The sequence below is a fragment of the Heterocephalus glaber genome, unplaced genomic scaffold, assembly GCF_053883595.1.
Source record: "Heterocephalus glaber isolate CG9 unplaced genomic scaffold, H.glaber_assembly_v1.0 deba00000546, whole genome shotgun sequence".
NCBI classification, from domain to species: Eukaryota; Metazoa; Chordata; class Mammalia; order Rodentia; family Bathyergidae; genus Heterocephalus; species Heterocephalus glaber.
This window is the reverse complement of record NW_028258147.1, coordinates 7,716,724-7,737,408: the sequence shown is the minus strand read 5'-3', so window position 1 is coordinate 7,737,408 and position 20,685 is coordinate 7,716,724. Positions and strand designations below refer to the sequence as shown.

General features: G+C 45.8%; 1 long non-coding RNA gene across 3 annotated transcripts in view; it reads left to right on the top strand.

Moving 5' to 3' along the window:
* Nucleotides 1-279: 279 nt before the first annotated feature.
* The window catches only part of LOC101723042 (uncharacterized), a 35,279-nt gene continuing 14,873 nt past the window's right edge, over nucleotides 280-20,685 (top strand). For 2 of the 3 annotated variants that reach the window (XR_205731.2, XR_002386720.1), the window contains exon 1: nucleotides 280-569. This is a non-coding gene — a long non-coding RNA (uncharacterized LOC101723042). Of the gene's footprint in view, nucleotides 570-623; nucleotides 10,962-20,685 lie in introns of those variants that run through there. The other variant, XR_002386721.2, reaches the window with a different exon arrangement.

Below are 20,685 nucleotides of genomic sequence, written 5' to 3'. Positions count from 1 at the left end.
GTTCTATATTTTGCCTTCCTTTGTTCTCAAAATAGTAGGCGTGCGCGGCCGGCGCTGCCCTCAGGAGGGGTGGGGGCTGATGCGCGCTCGCTCGCGCGCGCGAAGTGAACCGCAGGGTTACAAACAGTCTCTCCCTGCTCCCCCGGCCTGAATTAATGTGTTACTATTTCGGGCGAGCCAGTGTTTCCAGGGGAAACCTAATGACGCAATGACGTCAATGCAGGTCAGCGGCAGACTCTCCGGGAGGGCGGGCGGGCTCCCAGCTCTCAGGCTCGGCGCAGTCTGCGGGCGGGAGGGCGCCGACGAGGTGGCGAGGGCGGCGGGCGCGGGGGCGCGGGAGCCCCGGCCAAGCCTAGGGACCGGAGGGCGCCCCCTCCCAGCATCCGAACGCGAGCAACTTCCTGCCGCCCGGGACGGAGTTTCTCCGTTGCCCATGGACGTCCAGGAAGCCGTGTGGAGGGCAAGCAGGGTAACTCCCACTCCCACCCCACCTTTATCCCGGGGAAGCCAGAGGAGCCAGCAAGTCCGGACTCGCTGAGGGGGCTCCACGCGGGGCCTCCCACGCACAGGTACGCGTTGGTCCTCCGGGTGTCCCCAGTTTGGGAGGGAGTCGCACTCACACACACTCCCATACCCCCCCCCCCCGCCCCCGGCACCATAACTGGGAGTTTGGGGGAGGAGGGTGTCGGAGACCTCCCCCTCCTCCACCCTACCTACCCCTATCTGGGCGTAGGAGCTCGCTGGTTGCTCCGCTCCAGAATCTTCCTTGCTCTTAAACCGGAATTTGGGCTTCCTAGGGGCTGTGCCTCCCTTGGGGTCACCACCTGAGGCCTACGAGGAAAGTGGGAGGAACGTCCAGGCCAGACAGGCCAGAGGGAACGTCCAGGCCAGGCTGACCTGTGTGTAGGACGCATGAACGGGACTCCTTGCGTGTGCTTGGTGTGTGGTGATTCTGGGAGCGTGCCCCGTGTGTCTACGGACTGTGTGTGAACCCACGAAGTCCACTGTGCAAGTATCTGAGCCATACGCAGGGGAACACTTGTGTACCCCTCCTTGCCATGCGCCCTTCGTGCCAGAGTGTAGGAGGTCAGCGAGGGACCCACCCAGATCCGAGATCTCTCCCTGCTCGTCCCCTACAGCTGGCCCAGATTACATTCTACTCCCAGGGGGGCAGTGGCCTGCTTTCCCCTCGCTGGCCTCAGCTTTGGCGGCTATATACTTCTCAGAGTTCAGCCTTCCTTCTTCTCCAGCTCTCTTGAGCCCTTCCTTCCTCGGAGAGTGAGTAGAATTAAGGAAGGGGCGGGGGGAGATCCACGTCCACCGCCCATCTCATCTGGGGCGGAAGCGCAAGCGCCGCACGCTGCTCTCTAGGCCACCGCTCTCCGTTTTCAGCACCACAGCCCGGACAGCTCCACTCCCGTGGGCGAGGCCTCTGCCGGCCTTTGCAGAGCCTGGCCAGGGAGTGACGGCCCCACTCAAACCGTGGTCCAGCCTTTCTAGCTTCTAATTAGCTCCAGAGCCTGATTCTAGACCTTTCTTTCGGGTCCCCCACCCCCACCCCCGGCCACACACAAATGCAAAGTCCCCAGCAGGTGGCCAGAAGCACCTAGGGGCAAAAGTCAGTCTACAGAATCTCAGAGGTTGTCTGGAAGGCCTCGCTACGTCACAACCGGGCTTCCTTCAAGGGGCAAGTGACTCTGTAGAATTTTCTTTTTTCTTTTTTTTTTTTTTTTGGTACCAGGGATCGAACTCAGGTCCTTGCACTTGCACAGCAGGCGGCGAAACCACTGAGCTAAATCCCCAGCCCAAGGGGCAAGTGACTCTGAATAGGACCCTGCCACAAGTTCCCCTTTCCCTCCTCAATGCATTAAATTCAGTGGGAAAAGGCTAGATTGCCCCCCTCTCCCGCAGGTCAGACTTCAGAAAGTAAGGAGAAGGAGTCTAGGATTTTCTGGATGCTAAAGATCCAACTGGTGTCCTGAGATACCCTTCCAGACATTCTCATCGCCCTCTGTCTCTTTTCTTATGTCCAGACCTCACTGGGCAGAGGATCATGGGATGAACCCCAAGTACCTTTCCACCTGCAGCAATAGGCAGAGAGGATGCAGATGATATGCTTCTGGGGCCCTCTGGGTGGGATGGCATCTGAGCAGGTTTTCCCTGGAAATGTACCTGACCCAAGAGGGCCACAGAAGTGATTTTTGTGGTGATGCTTCTTTACATACAGACCATACTCACTGGGCGGTGGCCACCCAGGACCTCTGAGACAGCCTCAACCCCACATCCCAGCACAGGTAGAATCCAAGGTGTAGCAACTCATTCTATGACTCCCTCCACTCCTGGGTTTCTTGAGTTTGTAAAATACCAGCAAGGTGCTAGAATATTGTCCCAGACACTTTCTCCTCCTTGCTCAGGAATCTTCTTACAATCATCTCAGATCTGCCAGGAAGAGCAAAAAGGGCCTATGTGATGCCTCAGCTGGCTCAGAGATAGGTGGGGGAGACCAAGGAGAAGTCACCTCTCTCCATCCTGCCCCATCCTGTTTCAGAGACCTTTGGCAAGCTGCAGACCAACCACGAGCCTTTTCACCTGCCTGGGAACCAGGCAACACTTCCTCCATGGATATTCTCTTTCAGGCAGTAGAGATTAGGCCAACCTTGTTAGATCTGACCCAGAAGTGGATCCTGCTGTTATCTTTGCCTTATTAAGTCCAGGCTGTTAGAGGAGTTTAGGGAGGAGGGCACAAAAGCTCTGGGCCTGGAGCTGGCCTTGCACACTGTCAGCAGGAAATAACCTTTTCTCTGAAGCATTGTTCTGCCTGCTGCTGAGCTACCAGAGAGAAGAGAGAAAAATCCCTAAGAATGGGGACAAGGGAAAGAGAGACAGCATCCTTAGTCCAGTGGCACTTCCTTCTCACAGGATAGAAGCTTAAACTCAGTTCCCATGAAACCCTCAGTTTCCACAGGTCTCAAGGGAGCCATGAAGTGGCTGTTCTCCCAAAGAAAATAATTTTTATGATAAGGGAGAGCATCGTGTGAACTAGCTAAAGAGATGACAGTGTGGGCAGAACATACAAACTGCAAGGAGATGTGCCTTCCCCTAAAGGACAATGGCCTCCCCAGGGTCTTTCACCCAAAATTCAGTCCTCTGGGAGTGCTAAGCATCTGCCATCTGCCTAGCCCCACACCTGGCTACTTTCCAAGCTTTCCCCAGCTTCTGGCTTTCCTCTGGTCTCAGCTGGGTAACATCTGGCTGTAGCCTCAGCAGAGGGCTGGCAAGGTCAAGCAGGTTCAAGGAGGTTTGCCCTGTGAAATATGGGCCTCGCTTCTCCTCCAGTTGTACACAGCAGAGAACTCAGAGAGGAGGCCAAGGTATGGTGAGGGGCCCCACCCTGCTGGAAGCCAGCACGTGGCATTGCACTGAGTGTAGGAGAGAGCCCAGGCTCCTGCTGTCCTTGCCTGATTACACACATCATAGGCCAGAGGAGCACCTGGTCCGTGAGTCCTAGGGTCAGTTGATCAGTAGGGAGTGGACTGATGCAGCACCACTCCCACGACAGGGGGCCTGATTCTCTCTTCAGTCTCATGCTGACTGCTTAAGCAAGTCCTTGTGATGAACCTGTTGCTTCATCGGCATTATGGGTACTTGAAGTAGGGATGCCACTCACAGCTTGAGAGGCTGCCTGAATAGTATTGTATTAGTATCTGAAATTAGACCTAGTGGGCAGAGCTGGCTCATTTGTTCACTAGAATGCCTAGGGCCCCTGACAGGCTTGCATGCCTTGGGGTCTGGGAAAGGATGATCCAGGTCTGATGGTAACTTGTCTGCCACTGAGCCAACTGATCTTCCTGCCAGGGTCTCAGCCTCTTCCTGTAGATGAAAGCCCAGGCCCCAACATTCAGAAATCACAGGATTCCCCTTTCACTTTTGTCAGAGAGGGAAGTATGTGTGGGGAACAGGTCCATTGTGGTCAAAGTCACTCAGCCCTGACCCACAGTTTAGGGCTCTAGTTGGCAATTCTCATGTCCCCAAATAAAGGATGAGGGCTGTCTACAGCAAAATGGCAAAATTTCTAAAATTTACTCTTGGGGCCATGAAGCTTGGGGTATTCCCAACTGCAAGGATGTTGTAGAGGTCTCATGATCACCTCACTGTCCATCAGCTGGACCCCTGAGCCCAGAAGGGACTGAATTAAAGGTCCAAGTGAGCTGGAACAAGGTCACTGTTCTCTCTTCCCTATGCAGAGATTCCCAGGAAATATGGGTCTCATGCAGCCCTCAAGAAGGACTCAGTCCAGAGGTGTCCTGCAGCCACTTTGGTGAAGGTGAAGTTGGTGAGACTTGGAGTTTCCTCACAATGGGGAGGAGTATCCATGGGCAGCCACAGGCACAGGGCTAGCACTGACCCTGGAGTAGGCCTGTGAGGGTGGGCTGGCCCCGTCTTTCACACGTGACCTCAGACAAGTCACTTCAACTCCCAGAATAGAAACAGGTGATGCATCTGCCAGCACTCTTCATGTGACAGTAGCAGGAGTCTGATGAGCTGCAGTGAAGATAAGTATCAAGGGGAGTGGTGTGAGGGCTGTGGTTGCAAGAAGGCACCAGATACTCTCTCTAGGGGTCAGGGTCTCAGCCTCTCCCGTGAGCGGAAACTCAGGCACAGCCATTCAGGAGTAGGAGAAGGATCCCTTAGCCCTGGAGGTTCAGGATTTGGACAGTGTGTTAGTTTCGGAGTTCCAGCGTTCCTCTTACTAAGTTATCTATTCTGGTTACCACTTATGTACCCTGTTGGTGAAGGAAGGACCCCTGTCCTAATTTAGATTAGACAGCCAAACAAACCACACCTGACAATGGACAGATGTGCTCGGAGGCAATTTACTAGTCTCATAGACTCAGCCTGGTGCTGGAGGACAGCACATGTCATGCAGGCCATGGGAGGATTGCACCAGGACCTGATTAAACCAGCAGGAGTTGTGAGATGCAGGCTTTGTGGTGACAAGAGGGGGAAGTGCTCCCGGTTCCTGTAGGAGGCTGTAATTGGCTTGTTTGTTATTTCATCTGCTGGTGGGGAGGTGAAACCCATTAGGTTGAAGACCAGGTCGGGTGCAGCTGCTCAGCTGCTCAAGAAACTAGCCAAGGGTTGAGTATTTCCCACAGGGTGAGAAAGAGAGCATGGTTAGGTCTCTGGAACTCAAAGACATCGAGGAACACTTGAGGACTTAGGCCTTATACTATAATGCTTCCAGTTCAGTGCCCAATCTCATTGCTCTCCAGATCACCCCTGTAAGATAGCTATATTTCCCAGATGAAGAAACTAAGGCTGGATATGAGCCGAGATCATCCAGAGCAAGCTGTGTGCCCAGGACTCCTGACTCCACTCCACACTGCTCTCTATACATCTGCAGCAATTTTTCTCAGTGGGCATAGGAGCACAGCCTGGCCCAAGCAACACTGGTGTCTCCAGATGCCCCCTGGGAAGCCTTTTGCCATTTTCAGCACAGAATTCCCTGCAGCTTTGCCTCTAGCTAGGATGCAACTTTGGCACCTCTTGAGTGTGGAGCTGATGAATAGATTAGCCTATTGAATTACTGGCATTTCTATTCTGAAGCTCAGGGTAGGTTCCAGAGCATGGAATTGAGATGACTAGGTTGGTGGGGAGACCTAGGTTCCATTTAACCCAGGCCCTCCTTTGATGTGTGCCTCTGGGCAGACTCATCCTTCTCTGGGTTCAGAGTTCTCAACAGTACCCACACAGGGTTGGACAGGCTTGAAGGCTTATTCAGTTTTGTAGTGCTGTGAATCCTCAATGACTCAGTCTATGGAATAAAAGCCCCATGTATGCAGGCAGAGGGTTCAAAGGCAGGTGGTGGGAGGGTACTTTTATTCCTGTAGAGCCAGGGAGAGCCCACACTGTCTCAGTCCTTTGGGATGAATAGGTAGTGGCACGATGGGAGCCTGAGTCAAGACCTGTCCCCAGCCCAGCCTCACCTGACTCAGGGAAGTAACCAGACTTTCCTGGCCAACATCAACTCCCTGAAGATGCTCTGGGGACAGAAAACTGTTTTGTTTTGCTGTCTAGTTTCCAGAGCCTTGAAACCTTTAGTTGGGCAAGCTCTCTCCCTACTGGCCTGTCTCTTCATATACGCCCTGTGCCTTTAAATGCCTTCTTTCCTCTCCTGTAGGGTTGCTGGATTTAGTAAATAAATGACTAGTTAAATTTTAACTGTAGATAAGTACAAGAAATATTTTTCCTTTCTTCCCCCCGCGCCTTCGGTACCAGGGATCGAACTTAGAACCTTGCAGTTGCTGGGTGGGCACGGTGCCACTAAGCTACATCCCCGACCTCCCAAGACATATTTTAATATATGTCTCAAATTCCCTGTACCTAGGGGCCAGAACCTGCCCATACTAGAAACTGCCTCCTCTGTCTCCAGCCCTTTTACCTTGGGGCTCAGGGTTCCTGCAGCCTCCAGGGACAGGAGTGTGCCAGCTTGGTACATGATACCAATAAAAGAGGAAATAATATGACAGCTGCAGAGGAAACTGAGTTCCAGGCTCATGCAGCCAGGGGCAATAGGCCAGATTTAAACCTAAGATTTCTGTGTTTGTTTTGTGCTTTTCCCTCAGCACCATACAGAGATAGCTTATAAGAGAGAAATCTGGTGCAAATCTCCAGGCTGTTGCCATGGGTCAGGTGGCAGCACTGTGGTGTGTGCTAAGGGACAGCGGGAGTGCCCTGGCCCTGTGTGATGCCAACAGCCCACTGTGCAGCATGCAGTGTCCAGGCTGCAGGCCAGGCTACTTTGCAGGGGTCATGTTTGATTCCACCTCTCATCCTGCAGCAAATGCAGGTCCTCGTGACTTCCCCTTTGGTGGCTGGGCTGCTACTAAGCCATCTGTTCTCTAGCTGGGCTTACAGCTGGGAGTTTATGCAGGATAGCGACTTCTCTGCTGGCAGCCAGCCTCATCCACGGGGACTCACATTCACTACATGTTAGAGAGGAGAAGACAGGCAATGCTGTCGACGTTTTTCCAGATTCCACTGGTGACTTGTCTTCCAGAAGCCTCCACTACAATTGGGGCCAGGTGGAGCATGTACTTTGAATCTTATATTGGAGATGAGGTTAAATTAACTTCTTGGAGATTTTATAGTACATAACTGGAAAATGGGGACTTTATACCTACTCTTTGTTCCAGGCTTTGAGCCTTCATCTCTGTGACTATTCCTTGGAGGCAGAGCCTGAAAACAGTGGATCGATCCCCAACTCTGGCTGCATATTAGGATCATCTGGGGAGCTTTACGATGCTCAGGCCCAACCCCAGAGATTCTGATATAATTGATGTGGGAGTGCCCCTGGCATTAGTAGTTAGCAAGAGGTCCCCAGGTGATTCTAATGAGTGTGTATCGCTGAGGAGCAAAACTGAGGAAGGGAGGGAAGACTCAGGTAGGGAGCTTCCAGACTTCACTGTGCATTGGAGTCAGCCAGTGGCTCTAAAAACTCTGACCTTCAACTCTTTTTCTTAGATATTCTGAGTTAATTAGTATTTTTAAAATTGGGAATTAAAAAAGTCTCAAGATGACTCCAAGATTGAAAAAAGTTTGGAAGCCACTGGCATAGGCTAGGTCCATCTCCTGTGAGTGTGATCAGTAGACCAGCAGCATAAAGATCACCCAGTAAAGCCAGGCATGGTGACACATGTCATTTTAGCTACTCAAGAGGCTGAGGCAGGAGGATTACAAGTTTGAGGCTGGCCATGGCAACTTAGTAAGACGCTGTCTCAAAATAATGTAGTTCAGTGTTGCCCAACATGTGTGAGGCCCTGGGTTCAACCTCTAATATGAAAAAACAATCACCTAGGTGTGCTTGTCAGAAATGCAGTCTCAAAAAAAAAGAAAAAAAAGAAAAAAAAAGAAATGCAGTCTCTCAGTCCCCATCCTGAAGATATTGAAGCAGAATCTGTGCTTTAACAAGATAGCCAGATAATTTGTATAAACATTAAACCTTGTCCTAGGGAATGATTTGAAGAGGTGGATGAGGGCATTAAAAAACATCAGTACCTCTGTTGATTCATTTATTCTGCTGCTTTACTGATCATTGCTGAGCACTTGCTGTGTCCAGGCACCATGCTGGGCACTGCTTATTCAAAGAGGAACAAGGCTGAGGGGTGAGGATGACACACGGGCAGTGCCCATGCTGGTGGAAGCCTGAGGAGGACACTGTGTGAGAGGACAAGGGATATGCCCTTCACTGTCCTATGGTGCAAAGGAATTGTCCCGCAGGGCCTGGTACATCCAGGAGCTACAGAGGCTCAGGAAAGCACAGGAGAGGTGGACAGGACAGGTGAGTGAGGGGTGTGCTGTGCCCCTTAGCTGTGAACAGTAAGGAAGCTTCAGAAAGGAAGGAGAAAAATGTCATGAGTCATATTGGCCTTTGTGATGGAGAACCCTAGGAGGGTCCATGAAGGACTGGAGCAGAGAGAGCCTGGTGACCCTGGAGACCACCTGGGACCCTCAGAGCCCAGAAGCCCAGTGAGGAGGGAGTGGCAGAGGAGATGGAGAAAAGGGCCAGGCTCAGAAGATGGTTCTGGTTCGGGACCCACTAGATTTCGGGGCTGATTGCCTATGGGATAGGAGTGAGAGAAGTGGAATGTGTCTCCCTACCACAAGAGGAGAGGGCACCATTTAGTGAGATAATGATAGGGGAAGAAGAGCGAGTTGGGACGAGTTGAGCTGGCAGCTACCCCATCTGGATCCAGAGCCAAGGAGGGAAGTCAAGGCTGGATGTAGATCTCGGAGTCTACTGCATCCGTGAAGCCATATATGTAAGAGAGAGAGAACTTGGAACAAAAGGGAGAGAAGGAGGGCAGACAGCATGCAGGGCCTCAGTGCTTAAAGGAAGACTGGAGGGGGAGAGGCACCAAAGACAACAGGAAAGATTAAGTCAGAATAGGAAAGAAAGAGTGCCGAGAAACAAAATCACTTAGCAAAAGGAGCAGTGTTCGTGGAATCAAATGCTGCAGGAAACTCAAGCTGGAGATGAAGGCTGGAAACGGGATTTGATAACTAGGCCACTAGTGACCCAATAATGAAGTAGTGTGGTAGAGAGAGGGACGACAGGTTGCAGAGGTTGAGGAGGTTGAGGGAGAGGATGGGATGTAGTAGATAAATCCCCAACGCTGGGAGGAAGAGAGAACTGGAAATGGACCAGTCACGTGAAAGAGAGGTAAGACTGAGGGGTGCCTTGTTTCCTGCTTAGGTTAGGAGGTGAACCAGTTTCTGAGTGGAGAGGAAAGTGTCAGAAGGTAACTACAGTGGACCCTTGACTTAAGAACTTTATCAGTTCCCGAGGGCTGGTTGTAACTCAAGTTGGTTGTAAGTCAATACAGCTGAGATCTGGATGTTTATCTGAGTACACACTATAGATAACAAGAGGCAGATGCATCTTCCATTAACCTAATTAACCCAAGTTGTTTGTATGTCAGGCCAGTTGTAACTTGAGGGTCCACTGTACAGACTGACATCTCAGAAGTGCTGGGAGGAAGCCATTCTGGGTGGAGAGAGAGCTAGCTCCTCTTGGAAAGGACAGAGGTGTTAAAGTAGTCCCCATCCGTGGGTGTGACTGTCCTACGTTTGATCTTCCAGAGATGAAGTGCAGGAAAACTTGACTAACAAGATGATGGCCTCCATGGTGTTCTCCTAGCACCTTGATGCCCTTCCTTTCCACCCTGCTGTGTGGCTAATCTCTGTGCCTGAAGGAAACCGGCCACCTTCATTCTGCTCACCTCTTGAGCCTCTGTGGCTGCAGCAGCGTACTGTCACACCCACTCAGTGAGCCTCCTTCACGGGCAATGCCAAGGACAAGGCTGCTGGTGCCTTGGCTGTGCACGTGGATCTCTTTGGAGGGAGGGAGCCACACAGGTGCTACTGTGTGTCCACCAGCCTAGATGGCTGTAGAGACTGGGGACTGTCAGTCTCACTTACCCCCTCCGATGGCTCTCCAGGTCCGGAAGGAATCTGAGGATCCAATATTTAGAAGGGACTTTATGGTCACTTAGTCTAGCAGTGAAACACAGGGGCATTTGGAAATATGTCAATACTTTTGATTGTCACAATGATTAGAAGATTGCTACTGACCTTTAATGAGTGGGAGCCAGGGTGTTGCACTACTCAGTCCTGCATAGCCAGGATTGGGCACTTATCTCTTATAGCTTTCAAGTGCCCTGCCAAGCAGTAAAACCCTACTCAGAATGATCGATGAGCTATGTTGACACATAAAACAGTTGAATTGTCTAAGACTATTTCTGTAGGTAAATTGAAGAGAGATGGTACGGTAGAATTTTCCTAAAAGTTGTGCATCATTTTGGAAAATCATGTCTTGGAAGGCAAAGCTCTTATAGTAATTGAGTCATTGAAGCAGCATGCCTGTATCTGGCTGCACTTGCACCAGTAGTACCAGGAAGATTCTACACATTGGTGCATTGTATTAAACGCCATCATGCATTTGCATTTGTATGTTGAAATGTATATTCTTACATTATAAATTATGCCATTTAAATTTTATATCTCAGGGAGTTGTATTGATTCAAAATATGTTATTTTTAAAAGTACATATTACTTTCTTTTATTTTAGAATAATAGAGGAGATTTTATCAAATATTTGGTATAAAAGAGGGTGCTTTAATTCTGATAAACTTAGAAAAGGACCTAGTCCAATATCTGAACCAGTGAGTTGAATTCTCACTACAGCAACTGTGTTGCTGGCTGTCCAGCTGTGCTTGAACATCTCCAGGGCAGGGAACTCATTCCCTCTCCAGGTAGACTGCTCCATCTCCAGCAAGATGGCTGTTCAAAAGGGACTGCATGTCAGGAGCTGAAACTGTCACAAGTATCTTCCACCTGTGGCCATGTCCTCTGAGGCTACGTCAAGAGGGCCACTTCTACATGAGATCTTCCTGATATTGGTAGGTGCCACAAGCCCCAGGTACCTCCACTTCCCCACCTCTACTGTCTTCTCTCCAGACACAATGTCCATAATCTGTGTGACATGATTTTTGTGTCCTCTTGTTGTATTTCCCAGTCCAGGCACCAAACTAAGCACAAGGGACTCAAAGAGGCCAGAAAGGTCAATTCCACTTGACGGATGTTTTATAAACTGTTGACTGACCTATGTCATTCACTGTGCTCAGATTTGGGGACACAAAGATGATTTAGAACCAACTGTTGTCCCTGGAACCTCAGCCAGCAATGAAACCATCCCATATAATGGCAGGGTGAACACATATATTCCTGTCTTGCTCCTCTTCAAAGAGTTCTCTAGACTTATTGGAAGAGGATTTCTTTGCTTTTTTTTTTTTGGTACCGGGGATAGAACTCGGGTCCTTGCACCCGCGAGGCAGGTGGCGGAACTATTGAGCTAAATCCCCAGCCCCTTTGCTTTATTTATTTTTATTTGGAGGATGGGGTCTTGGTGTGTGGCCCAAGCTGATCTCAAACTCGCTTTTTTCTGTTTTGGTGGTAGTGGGGATTAAACTCAGGGCCTCACACATGCTAGGTAAGTACTCTACCACCGAGCTACATCCTCAGGCCTGATCTCAAACTCCTGAGCTTAAGTGATCCTCCCTGCCTCAGCCTCCCAAGTAGCAAAACTATAGGAAAGGGATTTCTTTAAAAAAAATTAACATGTTTTAATAAAGAGAGTACATCAACAGATGAGAAGTTTCCACCAAATTATAGAAACCTAAGAGCAGGTGGAGGTATGGGGTGGTAACGTAGAAGAGTAGAGAAAACAGTAGCTTAGAGTTCACAGAGAAGGGCCTAGGGAAATTATGGGTTTACTTTTCCCTGGTGAATCCTCAGGAAGTGATTTCCAAAGGGTCAGGTATGGCAGAAGCAGAAGTAAGAGTTGGTACCAGAATAAAAGGATTGGTTAAAAAGTCTACTTATGCAACAATCACTCCTACACAAAGAAGAATGTTTACAAACAAGGCTGTGCCCTTCCCCAAGGAGACTGGAATTTCTTCTCAGAACAACTGAGGAACCCCACGTGTGACAGCCAGCTCCCACTGAGGACCCAAGCCTAGCTCAGCTACTGAGAGAACCTCACCCACATACACTCAGCTCCCAAATGATCACTGTCTTATTCTTAAATACATGTATAGGTAGCCAAAGATAACCCATTCACAAGGAGAGTCTCTAGTATGATTGAAACAAGGAAACCAAGAGAGAAAATAGAAGCAAATAAAGAAAAGTACTAAAAACAAAACAATAAAACTTGTAATTCATGTCCAGAAAGACAGTACTAAAAAAGGAAAACTCAGAGGAAAAGAAAATGCTCTTGGAAATTAAAATGTTTTAAAATTGGCTACCAAAATAAAACATTTCATAGAATTGAAGATAAGGTTAAGGTTTCTACTTTTTGAAAGTGGAAGATAAAACAATTCAATAAAATTGGAAGATGAAGTTGAGGAAATCTCCCAGAAAGCAGAATAACAAGGCAGATGAAAATGATAACATAAATGAAAAGTGAATCAATTTGGAAGGCTCATATTGGACTAATAGGTGTTCCAGAGAGAGACAGAGAGAGACAGAGAGAGAGAGAGAGAGAGAGAACAGAGAAAATTAAGAGGAGGAAATGATCAAATAAATAAAATAGAAAAATTCTCAACCCTGACATTTAGAAGTCTTTAAAGAGCCTGCTGAGCTGACCCAGCACAAAGAATGAAAATCGATCCACAGTAATGTATGTTAACCTCAAATTTCAGTATATCAGGGAAAAAGGGAGTAACCAACAAACTTTCAGAGAAAAAATGTAAAATCCCAATGAACATTAAAATGGCATGGAGATTTTTCATTCTAACATCAGATCCTAGAATACAGAGGAAATAAGCCTTAAAATTTAGAGGGAAAGTAATTTTAACCCAGAGTTCAATATCTAGATAAATTATCATTGTGCATTAGGGTAGAACAGAGACATTTTTCAAATATGTAAGGACTCAGTACCCTATTTAAGGAAGTTATTAATAATGTGCTCCAGCAAAGGAAAAGAGTAATCCAAGAAGAACAGGTGAAAATCTGAAAATAGTGGCTTCATTCTAGAAAGCAATTGAGAGAAGTCCCGGGATGCTAGTCATTGAGTGAAGACAGGGAGCAGCCATCCCCAGGATGGAGGGACCATGGCAAGTCCTGAGAAAAAAAGGGACTTGATGAAGCACCTGAAGGGCCAGAGCTTCTGAAGAAAACATGGAGGATTGTTTAAAGGAAATCATGACCCAAAAAATTAAAAAAAAAAAGAAAATAAGGAATTGCTGGAAAATGCAAAAATCTGCACACACAAAATTTAGTCTTTGTGTCCTAATTGGTTAGGCAATGACACAGGTAGTCACAATAATGTAAACAGTATTTGACCAAATACAGTAGACATAATGAAAGAGTCCAGGTAGGGCAGTGTCATAGATTTGAACCCTCATCTGTATCTAAGGAGTAAAAATGAGGGATACATTTGATAAATCAAGAAATGACTTTAAAAATATATTAGTTAGAGAAATGAAAGTAGTTACTAGAAGAAATAGCTGCCAAAGTTAGAAGTGTTTGTCTCCAGGGAGGAAGGAGAATGTGGGCTTGGTTTTTGTTCATTCTCGGCCTTTATTTATTTATTTATTTATTTTTGGTACTGGGGATTGACAATCTCAGCCTTTTGATGCAATTGACTTTTGGTTAGCTGTGTACACATATTGGTTTGATAAACCTATTTAAAAAAACTCAAGTCAAAATATGGTGAATGGGGAGCAGTATTCTTCCAAAGCAGACACAGGCCACCTAAACCCAGGATGGGCAGTGGTTCAGATGACCCACTCAGTATTGCTAGGAGGCTTCAGTGTCTCCCTTGGCAGCAACAGTGTCCAAGTGGGCTGCTGAGGAAGGCTGAGTGGAGCTGGCCTCAGGAGCCCTGTAGACTCTGCTAGGAACTTGGACTTCATCCTTGTAGCAAAACTTACAAGGAGAGTAAGAAGATTGAATTTATGTCTTAGAAATACACCTGGACTGCACCAAGTCTGGAAGCTGGTTTAAAGGGCTATGGATGGGGAAGGAGCATCCATCTGGGGGCCCACAACACTGGCCTGGTAGGGGAGTACACGAGGCTCTGAAGGAATAACAATGGAAGAGGAGGAACAGGGGACACTGAGAAGATACTTAGAAGGTAAATGTGTGGCGAGATTGCCTGATTGGATGGACAGGATGGGGAGGAGGGAGGAGGTTTTACCTGGGGAAAGAGGCAGGAGCCATGAAACTCACCAAATGAGATAGAGGCTTGGTGGCTGAGGTGAGTGGTTCAGTGGTGAAAGTGACAGATTGGAAGGGTTTGCAAGGAATTTGAGCGAGAGACACAGAAGGCTGTGGAATGTACAAATTGGACGCCCTGGGAAAGGTCAGGCTGGGCTGTAAACTTGGGAGCCACTGGCCCATGGTGGGCAATAGAGGAAACAGCCCAAAGAGTGTCCAGCAGGAAAAGAACAGGCCAAGGACGAAAACTAGGACTTTGGCATTTAAGGGGCAGGCTAATAATGCTGTACATAAAGGTGAGCATCTTTTAATATATTCATGAGTCATTTTTATTTCTTCTGTATGTTTTGACTGTTTTCCTATTTTATTTATTTCAAACCAAATCCATTGTCTAGCTTGATGTTAAAACTATGAAAAGATTCCCACTAGAGGAAGAAGCAGTTAGGAAAAGTATTAATTAAAGAATTTAAATAAGAAAAAGAAATGAAGCACCAAATTAGAAAACACAAAGTAAAATTGTATCATTAATATAAAATGATGTGATTGCATAACTGGAAAACCTGAGGATAGAAAAATTGCAAATAGTGAGAATTCTATAAGATTGCTGATATAAAATTAATATGGAAAATTGATTAATATTCCCATACAAAGCAGTAGGAAGTTTAAAAATACCATAGGAGGGAAAAGCCAATTGTAAGTGCAATAAACATGCAAGGCTCAATTTTAAAACATTGTTCAGGAAGGCTGGGGATTTAGCTCAGTGGTTCCACCGTCTGCCTCACAAGCACAAGGACCTGAGTTCGATCCCCAGTATGAAAAAAAATAAAAAATAAAAAATAAAACACTGTTCAGGAACACAATAGAAAAACTTACAAAATGGAAATGAAAAACCTCATTCTTGAATTGCAAACTGTTGACCTTAAGTATTATAAAGCTAATTCTTCTTAAATTATATTTTATACTTAATTACCTAGAAAAATTCTTTCTTGGAATCAAAGCAGTCTATTTTCAAGTTCATATGGGAAAATAAATATGCACAGATACCCAGGAAATTCTCTTAAATAAGAGTCATAAGAAGAGATCAGCTCTGCCCTATGTAAAAACATAATTAAAATAGAGAATTACCAGAGAATATTCAGTCAGAGCAGTAGAATAGAATAAAAGGCTCAGAAATAGGCCTGAATTAATGTAAGAATTTAGTATATAATAAAATGGCATCTCATATCAAGGGGAAAAGACAGATTGTTCAATATGTAGGCTGGGACAGGCAAGGACATATCTAGGAGAAAAGGTGATTCCTACTTTACATCAAGTAATAGAGATAATATTTAAAAGTTAAAACTGAAGGCATAAAAATACTAGAAGAAAACATGGAATATATATATATATATATATATATATATCTTCTAGTAAGGGAAGATTGTTCTCATGAAGTTGTGCAACAAAAGAACAATTAAACTGGCTAAATAAAAATAATATAATTCTACACTGGGAAATAAAGCACATATAAACAAGATAACAAATGATAAATCATGAAAAGATATTTGCAACCATAGATGATAGGCAAATGCCTACTTATTTTATATAAAGAGCCATTATAAATCAAAATGAAATACATGAAAAATGAGTAAAGAATATGAGTAAAGCTCAAGCTAAACAAAAACTAATTCCTCTCACACACATAAAAAGATGTTCAAGCGGCTGGGGATTTAGCTCAGTGGTTTCGCTGCTTGCTGTGCCAGCGCAAGGACCCGAGTTCGATCCCCAGTACCAAAAAAATAAAAAAGATGTTCAAGCTTATTTATGAGGGAAAGATAAATTAAAATTATAATGAGATGTCATTTTATATTCATCAAAATTCAACAAAGGTTTTAAAAAGTTTGATAGCACAGTGAATTGGCAAAGATGGGAGGACATTCATGCATTATTAGTGGAAGACTAAATCGGTCAAGATCTACTGTCAAGTGGAAAGGACAAAAATAGAAAATTGTATAGAACATACTACCTACCATTTGAGTTTTTTTAAAAAGACAAACATTTGGTATAGATTTAGAGTATTTTTGAAAGAACACACAAGATACAGGTTTTCTCCCCCCTTCCTCCCATACTTCCTTCTTTTAAAAAACAGACATAATTTTAATTTTTCTAATTATAAAAGTAATACTGTATTTGCTTCTCATAAGAAAGAATCTGGGCCAGACATGGTGGTGCACACTTGTAGTCCCAGCACCCAAGAGGCTGAGGTAGGAGGATCGCCACAAGTTTGAGGCCGGTCGGGGCTACATAACGAGACACTGTCTCAAACCCCCTCCCCCCAAAAAAGAAAGAATCTGAAAATACAGAGATTTAAAAGAAAGCAAAGTCAACCCTCAGTCTTTTTAACCACAGAATAATCACATTAACATTTTGATATACATTCTTCCAGATATTTTTCCTGATACATCTTTTTGAAATAGTTTCCTATCTGCCTTGCACATTACTTTTAATGTGATTTTTCTCACTCAACTGCATCTCTTTCCATGCCATTAGATTTAAGTCTACATCATCTTTTTAAATGTGTAGATGCATAATTCATTTAATTATCAATTGACTCATATTTGAGGCATTTCCCCAATGTTTCATTCCTATAAACAATAATATATATACATATGACTGTAAACTTGAGTATTTGTATCTATGAGAAAAACCTTTAAGAACTGAACTGATGAGTGAATGCATAGTATATTTTAAAAGCTCCTTGTCTCTAAAATGTTGGCAGAATTTACTCCCAACCCATATATGAGAGGCCCTTTTTCCCCTCATCTTCACTTGCCTTAAGCAAAATGACCACGTTCTCTAGTTAATCTCTGATAGTCTTATAGGTTTAAAATTGGATCTCCTTTTAAAAGAATTATATTTCTTTGATTACTATTGAGACTGAACATTTGCATTGCTTTGTAAGAGCGATTTGTATAAGGACATTTATCTTTGTGTGTCACTTTGCAAATTTTCCTAGTTGGGATTTTTAATCCAGGTATTATTTAAGCTTTCTATTATAGAAAATTCCAAGCATGTATAAAGGAAAGCAGAAGAGTATAATAAAGGTCCACTTATCCACCTCCCACCTTTAACCATTATTAACACATCATTTTGTTTCATCTGTACCCCTCCCAACTTTACCCCGATTATTTTGTAGCAAACCCAGGCATCATAACATTTTTCCTGTAAATAGCGTTTTTCAGTAAACATGTCTATGGTATGATGTCTTTGACATATGGAAATTGTTTATGTTTCAGTAAATCAAATCAAATCAGAAGAAAACAGTCTTCATGTTATCCCAGCAGCATTTCCTGAATAGCACATTCTTTCCCTCACTGGCTTGAAATACCAATTGGATTTTCTGTTCTGCTCCTTTGATCTGTCTGTTTACTCTGACACCAGGACCCTACTGCAGCAATTACTATGGGCTTAAAATATATTTTTTCATATTTGATATGACAAGCATGCCCTGCTCTGATTCAGACTTTTTTCCTCCAAATTTTATGAATTTCCTCAAACTTCTTCGTCTAGATTAATGTTAGGTTCGTTTAATCAAGTTGGACTCAAAACTCAATTGAGATTTTGATTAGCATGATAGGAGGTATATAGATGAATTTGGGGAAGATTGACATTTTTACAATATTGAGGCTTCCTGGAGTCAATCAGGTCAATCAAGATCCTGGAGTCAATCAAGTCTTGCTCTTTCCAACAATTATATTGTGTTTTCTTTTTCTCTAATGATTACATTGACTAGAACTTCCAAACAATGCAGTATTTCATGGTTGCTCTAATCAAAGACACCTATGTGCAGTGATAGGGTAATGTTTCATTGTTAAGAGAAATATTGGCTGTTGGTTTAGATTTGTTCTTCATCATGCTCCGGAATTATCACTCTATTTCTAATTTACTAAGAGGGCTTTAAAAAATACTTATATTAGGGCCAGGGATTTAGCTCAGTGGTTGCACCACCTGCCTTGCAAGCACAAGGACCTGAGTTCGATCCCTGGTACCAAAAAAAATGCATATATTGGATTGCATCCAGTGTCTTTTGGGTATCTCTCAAATGATCACATCATTTTTCTATTTTACTCTATTCATGAGATAAACTGTATTAGTAGATTTCCTGACAGTGGAAGCCTTCACACTCCTGGAATAAACTTCACTTTATCACTATTATGCTTATTACTCCTCTGCTAGATTTTATTTGTAATATTTTATTTTATTCCCATTAACGTTGGTATATGAGAGAACAGATTACTCTTTGGAAAAGTTTGCTGAGAAGAGGAGGGAAAAGAGAGCTGAAGTTCCAGAGACGAAAAGGGGAAGAAGCTCACACTTCTAGAATCTTCCCGGGCTCCAGGGAGGAAACCAGGAGAGAGCAGGAGCTTGAGAGGAAAGAGTCCAACAAAGGGCCTGCATAGTGGAGGTGCTGGGCCTAGCACACCACAGCAGGGTGGCCCTGAGCAGGAAGAAGGACTGTCCGTCCGTGCTGTGAGTCTGGAAGGGAGGAAGGCAGGGCTGGTGACGTGGGCAGATCGCTGGCAGGAGGACGCTGCGGAAGGCCACCGGGTTAAGGAAGCCAGTTTGTCTGCAGGTTGGTGTATGAGGACTTCAGGCAAGTCACGAAGGATGGAAACGTTTTCTGAGAGCAGTGGGGACAACTCAGGACTGTTGCGGGGTGCTGAGGCCTCACTGAGGTTAAAGACTAATTTTGAGGGGCATCGGTTTGTAAGAGCACGTGATGACTTTTCTCAGGGCACTGTGGGAGTGGGAGTGGGAGAGGGAGAGGATAGTGGGGCTGAGGGTGGGGGAGCAATTTTGATGGATGAACGGAGGGGCAGCTAGGCCAGGGCAGTGTGCAAGTCCCGCAGATCAGCAAGGCAATGGCAAAGAGCAGGTGAGGACAAGCACCACTGCGCAGGCCTCACTGGGAGCAGCAATCATGGTCTGTCTTTGTTTTATATTGCCACCTTGAGGTAAAATTTTCCATTTTTGCCCTGTCACAAAACAAATAGACTGCATCCCGGCTTCAGCTAGATCACTTATGTAATGGATTTCATGCTCTGCCACGTTCTTGACAGTTACAAGAAGTTTGTGCTGTTGGGACTCTCTGTTGGGACACCAGGAAATCCGTTCCAATGTGGGGGACACTGGGATGGGGGCACCTGAGCCCCAGCTCTGCACTGCCGGGCACTTAGTACATGGACAGGAGAGTGGCTGAGCATGCTCACTTTTCTTTCACCTTTAATCATTTTCTCCAACAGTGCCTCCTTCCCCACAACCTGTAAGCAGCAGCTCCCCTCTACCTCGACCCTTCACATCCCTGCATGCAACCCTCCTGCTTCCCTTCCCTTGACCGGATATTTTGAAATAGTGTCGCCCTCACCCGCCCTCCACCTTCCCTGTCCCCTTCCTGAAGCCCTCAGGCTGCTTTCTTGAGGTTCTGCTGCCCAAGGCCTTCCTCAGAGCCTACTCTCTGGTAGCCCTCCTCCTCCTCTTCCTGTTCCTCTTCCTCCTCCTTCTTCCCTGCCTCTTCTTCCTCCCGTCTTCCTTTCCATTTGCCTCTTCTTCCCTCCCTTCCTTCCTTTCCCTCCACTCCCCTTTTTCACTTCCTCTTCCTCCTCCTTCTTTCCCTACCCCTGCTTCTCTCCCCTTCCTCTTTTTCTCCTTTCCCCTTCTTCCTCTGCCCTGCCCTTCCCCTCTCTCTCCCCACCTGCCTTCTTCCTTCTCCTCCTCCTGCTTGTCCTACCCATATCTGTTACACTCTCCTAATCCTACCCCAGGTTAACAACGCTAATTCACATGCTCTGGACTGGAGCCCTGGCTTCTAGGTCTGGGTCTGAGTCTGGGTCTAGGTTGGACTTTCCGTGCTCCCCCAATTCAGTGCATCTAAATGCCAATTGAGCCAGATATGGTGGTGCACGCCTGAGATCCCAGCACTCAGGAAAGTGAGGCAGGAGGATCACCATAAGTTCAAGGCCAGCTTGGCTACATAGTGAGATCAAGGCCAGCCTGAACTACACAGTAAGACCTTGTCTCAAAAAAAAAAGCCAACAAAAAAATAAAATATATAAGTAAATGCCAACTGAACATTTCCTTTCACCCCCAAATTAACCCCTCCCTGTGGATTCTCCTTGTGCTAATGACTCTAGCCCCCAGGCACTGCGTGAAAACAGGAGCCTTGCCTCCAACCTGCCTCATGTGCCCCCACCCAGCCATCCCTAGACTACCCAGCTTCCCTCCACATTGCTCTTTTCGTCTTAGCTTTATGTGCGATTGACACATAATTGAACATGTTTATGTGGTACAGTGTGATGTTTCAATATATGTATACATTGCATAATGATCAAGTCAGGACAATTAGCATATCTGTCATCCCAGCATTTA